Below are 9,408 nucleotides of genomic sequence, written 5' to 3' on the forward strand. Positions count from 1 at the left end.
TCCAACGCCGGAAGGGTTCACCACAGCAGGGATCCGCTCTCCAGACTGTCTTTCGCCGCCTCAGATCTTCTTCCCCGCCGCCGGCAGCCACGAAAACTGCGTTACCATCATCAACTGAGCAGATGACCTTGAGGACTACACAGGTCCGCAAGAGAGGTCGCACTCTTCCGTGTCTGCTTACGTTATGCATCGCTTAATATGATGACATGCTACTTTATCATCGTGTTCACCTATTAGACTCCGAGTCAGGTCCAAACTAATGCTGAAACTTGAGTTTTAAATGGTTGTGGGGTTCATATTGGGGCAGCAATCAGTACTATCTGGTTAATCTCGGGTGTCTACTATGAGTTTCATGTTGGGTGCAAACAAAATTAAAGGAGCCATTATCTGTATTTTTTAACTAAAGCTATTATCTGCCTGCTATCATTGGTTTTGCGTCTATCCACAGTTTGCTACCATCACTCTGGATTTGTGCATGCACTCCTTACATAATATCACTATGTTTTATTCCTATGCATGTCAGTTATTGTACACAATGGAACTGAACATGTAGAGAAAAAGAGACGAGCCTTGCGTGGCAATAAAGTTTCATGCAGACGTCGCTCCATGGTGGGCGCAAAGGCAGCCCCTCTCCACCCATTTTGGATCGTAATCAAGAGGAAGATAACTATTCTGTGGGGGATTCAGAAGGAGAAGACCACTCCTATTTACCCCCTGAGGTCTTTGCTCTAACTTGGCATGCTGATGTTGGTAATATCATGCATATGGTGCCTTGCATTGCTTACTGTATACATCAAATATGTCATCTGCTTAGTTTAGACATGCTTTGTGTCAATGCCATCAGTTTAGTTTCTTTGTCGTATATGTGAATCATGCAATGCCATCTTGTTTAGCCAGGCATCATATATGTGAATTTTGCAATGCCACCCTGGTTACCAGTCATCTTATATGTGAATTATATCATGCCATCATTTTTCATTACGTGTTAAAATTGTCAACAATTTTAGTACATTCAATTACTCTTCATGTGCATCAGCCATTCGGCACGGTCATGGAAAAATCTGAAGTGGAAACAAGGTCTTCAGAGCAGACAATGCTATCTGACGAAGCGCATGTCTTGCTAGTTACGGATAGCTCCTCAAAGGAGGATTCAGAGACAGATGACTAGTCCTATTTCCCCCCCGAGGTGCATGCTCTAACTTGGCAGGGCTATGTTGCTCATATCGTGCGTATGGTATCTTGCATTGCTATGTCATTTGCTTAGTTTAGACATGCTTTGTGTGAATGCCACCTGTTTAGTGTCTAATTACCATATATTTTAATTATGCGATGCCATCTTGTTGCAAGACATTATATATGTGAATTATGCAATGCTATCTTGTTGCAAGGCATTATATATGTGAATTATGCAATGCCATGCTATTTAGCCAAGCGTCATATATTTGAATTATATCATGCTGTCCTTTTTTGTATTTCTCGTTGCATTTGTCGACAATGTTTGTATATTCAACTGCTCTTCCTGTGCATCAGCCATTTGAATTGGTGATGGAGAAATCTGGAGTGAAAACAAGGTCTTCAGAGTAGACAATGCTACCTGCTGGAGCAGATATCTTGCTGGTTATAGATAGCTCTTCAGAGGAGGATTCAGAGGCGGATGACCAGTCCTATTATCCCCCTGAGGTGTATGCTCAAACTTGGGAGGGTTATATTACTCATATCATGCATATGTTGTGATGCAATGCTTAGTTTTTACATCATATACACAATATTGAATGCCATCTCCTTAGTTGACACATCATATATGCGATTGCCCTCTGCTCACTTGCTTAGTATATAAATCATATATTTGAATTATATCATGCCAAGATGTTTACATAGACAGCATGTATCTGAATTATGGCATGCCAACCCATTTTCTAAAGACATAATATAGTTATATCATCTCATCCTGTTTACATAGTCATCATATTTTGAATTATGTCATTCTATCCGTGAATTATATCATGCCATCATGTTTCCATCGGCGGCATGTTTGTGATTTATGGCATGCCAACCACTTTAATAGACACATCGTATAGTTATATCATGTCATCCTGTTTACATAGTCATCATATTTTTAAGTATGTCATTCTATCTTGTTTAGTTAGCCATCATACATGTGAAATTGTGTCATGCTATCCTGTTTAATTAGCCATCATATATGTGAAATTATGTCCTGCTATTCTGTTTGGTTAGACAACATAAATGTGAATCATTTCATGCCCTGTTTCCTTCCCTACTATCCATTGCACCTGTCTATCTTACAATGTCTATACATTCAATTACTTTTCTTGTTTATCAGCCATTTCAATTGGAGGGGGTGATGGCAGTATCTGTGGGAGTAAAAACACGGTCTTCAGAAAAGATCGTGCTACCTGTCGATGCAGATAGAACCACGGTTGTACTTGACCAAGAACCAGCCCCACCACACATAACCCAGACTCACACAGATTGTACCCCTACCCAATTGGACAAAGAACAAGCTACACCCCTTCTAACCCCAACCCCAGCAGATAGTAACCCAGTTCCAGTTGACACTGCACTGTATCCACCACAGAGCACCCGAACACGAGCAGTTAGTAAGGCAACTGCACTTCCCAAAGTACGAGGACCACCACTCCAAACCCCAAGTCAACGCTTAAAGTAGAAGAAGAATTGTTCTTAGGTCAGGTTCCGTAGCTATGGTTCATACTACTTTGCTCTTGCATCACTGTATTTACTCATACCAACTAATTTGAAATTTGAAGGATTCAATTGAAACTCCAATGGCGCAACAAGTATGTTTTAAACCTGTTTCTTTAATGTGTTTGCTGTTGTAACTTGCTCTATGTTGATTTCAGTTTCAACTGAATAAACAGTTATGTTCTCATGCCATGCACATTACAAGTGTTGTTATTGCTGTGTAGTTTCCCACAGTTATATTCTGTCTATGCTGCTTTCTCTTAAATAGATATGATTCGAACTGTATCTATCTTGATTTGGCAACATAAACTAGAATGATATAGACCATACAGTGACCATACTACATAGATATATGTTTCTTTCATAATGTTATCCTGTCCACCTTACTACTGAACTGGTTTACCAAAATGAGTTTCATATACTATATTGTAGACCTGTGATGTGTTTGTTTGTTTCTCTTTTAGAACGCGGATAAAATATTGGAGAAGAGTACCCCGTTATGCAATGGTAAAGGAAGTAATGCAGATAAGGTTCAAGATAGTGAGACATCACTGTTGGTCTCAAAGAAAGCTGATAAAAACTATATTGAAGACACTGAGACAACCCCAAAGTCCTGTCTTGAAGTGGTGTTCGAGTTACTGGCTACTACTGCTGGCACCAGCTCTTCGAACTCGCTGCCTGAATCAGTTCGGCTTCTGGAGTCTCAACTTCAAGTTGAAAGACATCGATCAGATGTTATGCGACGGGAAGCCGAAGGACTGAGGAAGTCCCTTCAAAATTCAGATGCATACTTCCTGGTGCAACAGCAAGTGCTGGAGGATTTTAGCGCCAAACAAGAGAAAGTTAATAAGCTTGCTAAGCATCTTGCCAGCATTATGGGTACCCAGGATATTGTTTCTTGAGATCTTCTGAAGTGGTTTCAGTTCTGGACTTGTTTTGCTGCGGCATTTATTTGCATTGGGTGCGGCCGCAGGACATGCACCACCCCTGGAGCAAGATGGCCTGACGAATGCTCCGAACGGATTTGTTGGCCCGCGCGTGCCATAACCTCGTCACCACACCATCTCAGTGACTGGCTCCCAATGACGGGAGCCCGACGCAGCCACCGCTGGCACCATCAGGGGCCGGGTGATGCTGCGGTCTACATCATCATCACCAATGCCAAGCACTGCTTTGGAGGCCATGGCGCAGACCCAACTGCTGTTCAGATTTCCGCCGGCAGCTGATCAGATGGATGAGTGGAGAGCCACCATTCATAGTTTGATTGGCTTCAACGAGGCTGGAGGCTCACAGCGAGCTAGCCCACCACGGCCTCCCCAGACGACGATGGTGGCTCGTGCTGCTGGCTGTGCGGAAGGGGCCACCCTCACAGTGCAGTCCCCACCACGGCAATCAGTGCGAGAGCCGCGAAATCAAGAACTAGATGATGTCTCGATGGCCTCTTCTGACCCTCGAGGAAGGGAGGAAACTCCCTGGAGAGGAAGACTGCATCGACATTGACTCAGAAGATGACGATGAGTCTACCCGTCAGAAGAAGAAGACCAAGAAGCACAACAAGAAGCGCAAGGATAAAGCAGTGCTGATAGTTGAGGGGTCGGGCACACCTAGTACTGACAAGAAGGCTAAGGCCGAAGCCCCCGGCAAGTAAGTTGCCGCATGCACTGACTGCCGGGAGGCTGCGGCTGCCGAGAAGGCTGGGAAAGGTGATGGGCCATACGGCAAGATTCACCGGACCAAGGGCCACGATCTCCAAGAGTGTCATCAGGTTGAGCAGCTCATCAAGAAGCAGAGGGCTGAGTATGAGAAGCGTGATAAGGAAAAAGGTCAGAATGGCACTGGCGGGAAGGGCCGAGGCGGTGAAGAAAATCGCCCCGGCAAGGCTCTTCGAAACCAAGGAAAACCCGCCAGGGGCCAAGAGAAGGAGGATTGCAATAATGAGAGTGATGGAGGGGATGAAGGGGAAACTAGTGAGCATGAATTCCAGAAGGCTTCTGAGCCCTGTGCATTGACGGGGGTGCATCTCTGCACTCCTCTCACCGCGAACTTAAACGGTCGGCACATGAGGTCAATGTCGTGGAGCCAATGGCGGTGTCTCGAAAGCCGCTTAAATGGTCACGCACGCCCATCATCTTTGACGAAGAGGACCATCCAGACCGCACCACTGCGGTACGATGCTTGCCCTTGTTGGTTTCGCCAATGATCCGCAACCTCAAAGTCACAAAGATGTTGGTTGACGGCGGGGCCGCGTTGAATCTCATTTCCCCAAAGGTTATTACCATGCTTTAGATACCAGAGGAAGAACTCAAAGTCACAGGCACGTTTCAAGGAATCAACCCCGGTAGGAGTGATCCTAAAGGAAAGATCATGTCACTAGTAACATTTGGAGGAGAGTGGAACTACCGGAATGAGAAGGTTGTGTTTGATGTGCTCGACCTCCCCTTGCCGTACAACGGAATCCTTGGACGCCCAGCTTTGGCAAAATTCATGGCGGCATGTCAGGACCGGTTTTCCAATAAAACATTTATTGAGAAACCGACCCTTATAACAACCAGTATAGAAGAATCCTCCTCACTGGTAGACGAATCCTTGATACAGAAATCCAGAAGTACTGAATATTATACAGGGTTGAGCTGAGGCTGCCCAACAATTTATTACAAGCACGCCGATATTATACATAAAGGCGGATATGACATAAAGGGGGGTATGGTGGCATAACTACTGACTCGTAATAAAAGTGGTGGTGGATATGTCACAGTGAAGTGGGTGACATGACTCCTAAATCTTACAACTCATCGAGCGCCGGAGTGAGGCTCGATGACTTTTATTCCGGGTAGCGGAAGCGTATATAATACAAGTGACCAAATCCGGGATCGCACGGGACTGACTGGGACTCCTCTAGGCGTCGGACTCGCTATCGTACTCTTCACCCATAAGATCGCCTTCGTCAACATCTGGCCAAATCAACAATCCAGGTGAGTACTTTGAATGTACTCGCAAGACAGTTTGGACATAAGATATAACAAATGCAAACATGATGCACATGAGCAGATTAGTAATGCGCATAAAGGGCTTATATTGGAATATAAACGATAGTGCGTGCCACAGTCGGACGTCTAGGCGACATCACATAAAGGGCTTATATCAAAAGTAAATAACAAGTGTGCCACAGTCGGACGTCTGAGCGACATCCCATAAAGGGCTTATATCAAAAGTAAATAACAAGAGTGCCACAGTCGGACATCTGAGCAACATCACATAAAGGGCTTATATCAAAAGTAAATAACAAGAGTGCCACAGTCGGACGTCTGAGCGACATCACATAAAGGGCTTATATCAAAAGTAAATAACAAGAGTGCCACAGTCGGACGTCTGAGAGACATCACATAAAGGGCTTATATTTCATTATTCAAATTCAAGTAGCTCATGAATTTTAAATCATCTCAAGGAAATACTCATGTACGTAATAATAAACTGGTTAGTCCATCCACAGAAATAACATTCAACCTAGTTTACCACTCATGTTTGTCCACCGGGGATTTTTACTGAGACTGACACAGAGACTGACGCTGAGACGGACGTTGAGACTGATACTGATACTGATATGGATATGTTGACCAAGATCCTTGACCATGGACACAGTTACTCGGATGGGTTTTGACTCTGCAGAGTTTGTACTTTTTAACCACAGCCAACGGATTTCAGTAGTCACAAAGGACTAGTTCCGTTTACGGTATTTTAGGAGAAACACATCTAACCAGTACACACCCATTCCACATTCCGCTGCCAGGAATCACCCTAGGCAACGTTCAAGAAAAATCTTAAGACGGGGAGGCTACAACCTCGCGTAGCATGGGATCAAATTTATATCGCGCGCTCTAAGGGGTGCCCCCCTCTCGGTCCCAACCAGAAACACCCATGCCCCCTGACCGGATGACGGGCTTTAATCCAGGGCCATGGAACCCTCATCACGGCCCCTCTATTTGGTGTGTACAAGGAAAGAGGTTTGCAACTTACTAAACCGTATTCTTTGCAGAAAACATGTGGCAGCACGAAAAGGTGACGGACGGTAACGTGGCTTGATCCATGTTAACACCGGAGTTTAACGGTTGACATAAGACTGGCATGCTTCAACAATACCATCTTACCACCTTTCATGTCACCACATGATCATGTCATCTCCTATCAAGAGATCGCATCAAGCTTCGAAGCATACTGGTAGTTGCCTTGCATGCAATATATCATTCACTGATGCTCATATAAACATGCCATGAACTAACTATTCAAGAAAACATGCAAAACACTCATCATATTAAAGGTTCAAACATGCTTGCCTGGTTCGGAGTAGTTGGAGTCTAGCTCGGCGAAGTTCGCAGTCCCGTCACCTCCTCCGGTATCTACGGTATAAAGAAATCGCATACTAACGTAAATACCGAGTGTGCATAAAAGTTGTTCCAAATATTTTAAAATAAATATGATAAAAAAAACTAGACAGAAAAACAAAGATGATAGAAAAATAATCAACGCAAAATCATCTTTTGTTTAAAAGTTATAAAGGTTTTACTCCAGGGACTAATCTGTGATGAAACAGAAAGTTTCCACGGGTTAGTTTATAAAAACAGAAAACGTTTCGGTTAGAAATACGCCAACCCCAAAGGAACACGTATTTTGCCCGAATTCATTTTTAGAAAACGGTTCGAATAAGAAAGGGAGATGCTGACGAGGGGGTCCCACCCGTCAGGTTTAAAAATCAAAACAGAGCCCCCGGCGCCCTAGGGCCGCGGTGGTCGCCGGCAGCGATCCACGGCGAGGTAGGGGGAAGGGAGGGTACCTACGGACTCACTGAGCTGTCCAGCATCTGTGGGTGGTGGAGTTGGTCGTCGGTGGGCACCACGTTGGCGGCGGCCTCCACTCCGGCGGACGGTGGTTCGGGCGGTGATGGATCTTGCCGGGGAGGGCTGCAATCGTCAAATTGAGGCTAGGGTCAGAAGAGTCGGAGAACTAGGAGGCTACGGGCAATGTTTGGGAGGCGAGGGTGCCCTCACCGGAGAGAATCGTGCCGGAGCCCGAAGCGGATCGGGGCGGCCGGAGTCGGGGAAGAAGGCCTCCTCGAGGTCCTCCTAGTGGCTGGGCGCGGCTCTGGTGAGGTGTAGGGGTGGTGCTGGGTCGAAGGCGAGCTCGGGGTCGCTATTTATAGCCGGCCCGAGGCGGTTGCCGAAAACGGGATAACTTCGGCGGGCGATTACGGAGAGGCAGTGGTCGGGCTGGAGGTTTAGGTAATTGGGCATCATCGTGATAGTCCACTGGTTCTGTTCAAGGGCTAAATTTGGTATGGCTTGGGTGAGACTCCAAGGTCTCGACGGAACGGCCTCACGGGCACGTCGGCGGCAGAGAGCATGCTCTGCGCCTCTCAGGCCACGGCGACTGTGCTGCAGCACGCACGGGGAAGAAGACGGCCACGCGTATGCTTCTGGTGGTGTGGGCGGTGCTGGACGGCGCCATCCCTCGCTGCGCCTCTCTGGCAGCCGCAGCAAGTGCTGTTGCCGCCGCTCACGGGGGCAACGCACCTCTGCCAACTCAGCGCCGACGCTCGCAACCGTCCAGGCGACCGTGCGGTGTGGTGGATAAGAAGGAGGAGCAGGGAGCAATGAGCCAACGAGGGCACTGGCGAGATTGACGCTGCCGACTGACAAAAACGACACTGACGACTGAACTGAACACTGAACTCTGAATTTTGACAGAAACAGTGCACGCCAGCTGTTCGACGAAATGTTTCAAGCACGTGGAAAAGTTTTTTTGGAGTTGATCTTTGGTGGAGAGGTCTCTTGATGCATCTGGAGGCTGCCTAATTTTTCTCTGAATTTTTAGGGAAGAAAAATAATGAATTTCACCAAAAATGGCAAATCTGGTCCAAACTTGCAGCAAGCAGAATTTGAAACTTTTGAACTGTGGACCAGTGGATCTTGATGGATCTAGGTTGAGGGTACTAAGGACTAGTCAGAGGAGTTTGTTTGGGACCAAAACTCAAAAGGGATCTCGTGGTTCCTTTGTAAATCTCCAAGGTTCAAAATAAAAGGCAGAAATTGTTTTGAGGGTAAAATAAATAGAAATAAAATTTAAAAGGGTTTGAGACTTGCTGGAATAGGCTGCTTGGCTTGACCCAAAGTGGAGGGAGGGGTTTTGGAAGAAATTTTTCAACCTAGGTCATGGCAAGAAAAGAAATTTTTGAATGAGGAGGAATCAATCCATAAGTCATCGGGTTATTTCTAAAAGAAAGGATTTCAAAAACTTTCCCAAAGAAAATATTTGTGTTGAGTCAACACAAGATGTAAAACCTTCAAGACCACAAATCAATAATTGTGAAGGACCCCTTTTAAAGAAAATATTTGCCATAAAAACAAATTGAGAAGGAGAATCTCTTCTTTAGAAAAAATCAAATAACCTCCTTTAAATCAAATAAAGCCAAATCAAAAATTTTGGAGTGTTACAACACCTACCCCCTTAGGAAAAATCTCGTCCCCGAGATTTCAGCTGATCCTCAAATAGGTGTGGGTACTCTGCCTGAAGAAAATCCTCTCTTTCCCATGTTGCTTCATCCTCGGTGTGATTGCTCCACTGAACCTTGAAAAATTTAATTGTTTTCTGACGGGTCCTCCTTTCAGACTCCTCTAATATTTTTATTGGACGTTC

Source organism: Triticum aestivum, chromosome 4D, assembly GCF_018294505.1.
Source record: "Triticum aestivum cultivar Chinese Spring chromosome 4D, IWGSC CS RefSeq v2.1, whole genome shotgun sequence".
Taxonomy (NCBI): Eukaryota; Viridiplantae; Streptophyta; class Magnoliopsida; order Poales; family Poaceae; genus Triticum; species Triticum aestivum.